Source organism: Lupinus angustifolius, chromosome LG17 (genome assembly GCF_001865875.1).
Source record: "Lupinus angustifolius cultivar Tanjil chromosome LG17, LupAngTanjil_v1.0, whole genome shotgun sequence".
Taxonomy (NCBI): domain Eukaryota; kingdom Viridiplantae; phylum Streptophyta; class Magnoliopsida; order Fabales; family Fabaceae; genus Lupinus; species Lupinus angustifolius.
Window position 1 is genome coordinate 8,088,524 of NC_032025.1, and position 1,693 is coordinate 8,090,216.

The following is a 1,693-nucleotide window of genomic DNA, read 5'->3' on the forward strand; positions in this document are numbered from 1 at the left end:
CATTATTACTTGGTGATCAAACCGCGCATTCACACTTTAAAATACATCTAAACCCATATTTATCATCAATGTGCTCAATCAGCAAACAATTTGATCTTGTGAAGCAGTAGATCAAACATTCAGAGATATTATAGGTTGTGATGCTCTATTTGGGGGGAAGTTGTAATATTGGGAGGAGATTTTAGACAAGTAATTCCAGTGATACCAAGGGTAATAACGCACAAATGATAGTTGTATGTATTGTAAAGTCTCCTTTGTGGGTATATATGAACGTCTTACATTGACGTCAAAATATGCATTTATTGCAAGACCAGAATTTCGCTTAATATCTTATGAGGATTAGAGATGGTGTTGAACCAACAATCTGTGATGATTTGGTAAAAATACCTCATCATATGGCAATAAGGTGGGAAGGAGATGATTCAATACAAAAACTTATACAAGAAAAATTTCCCAATTTGGGAAGTCATGGATGAGATGGTTTGTATATGTCAGAAAGAGCTATAATAACACCTACAAATGAAAATGTTCAGAAACTAAATCACATAATATCATTCATTTTTCAGGAGAAGATCATAATTTGTTATCTTTGTATGAGGTTGAAGGAGACACAAACAACTTATACCAGCAAGAGTACTTAAACTCCATTACTCTTGGTGGTTTACCACCACATATTCTAAAAGGAAAAAAAGGTGCACCTTTGATGTTGTTGCGAAACATAGCCCCGAAAGTTGGCTTATGCAATGGGACGGGGTTACTATGTGTTGAAAGAATTTTCTGTTGAGAGTTAGGTTTTATTTTTCCCCTCTCGACAAATCGTTCCTTAGCAAGGTGCCAATTTGTTGAGAGGTTATTACTCTCATTTTCGGTGTGTTCTTTTATTTGATTAAGTAAGTGAACTCGGTTTTATTCTTTGTTCGCCATCTAGGCTTTGTTGAAATAAATTCCAACGTCGGTATAATGGTTTCAAGAATATTCCAATTACAACTTACTTCTTAATAATCATGTGAATGAGTTATTCCTTCTTTGCCCCATCTCGGCTTTGTCAGAATAATTTCTAACGCCGGTACAATGGTATCGAAGCAATCCCTTATTACATAATTATTAAGTACCTTTGAATACCATCTCAGTTTTGTGGAATTAATGGTATTCTAATGTACAAAGGTGAAGAATAGTTAGTTGTTAGAAATAAATAAATAAATAAATAAAGAACAAAAGAATAATAAATTTAAGTGACCTTTATTTATTTACTCCCTTTCATGTTCCTTTTATTAACAAACCAAATTTCTTCCTTAAGGAAGGTTGGTATTAAAGAATAAATAAATTGCGGAAAGTAAATAACAATAAATAAAAGTTAGTAAGTTAGTTTCATCACTTTTGTATATTAAAAGGTGTTTTCAACAAATAAATTTATTAATAAAACTTTACTATTTTATGAATATGTCGAACCACAAGGAATTGCCTAATAGAATGAATCATATGAACATGTCAATGCACAAATAATGAGTTAAACATATTTTGATGGTTTTTGGTTTGATTTGCACATAAGCAATTTAACAAGAAAAATAAACTAAATATTAACAAATTCTTGAGGAGACAAGATCATTTTGAATAAAGAAAATATTTCTCAACTTCTTATGAGTTTGAACTACTTAGACAAGTTCTTATGTTTTACTTTGATTAACTCCAAGCA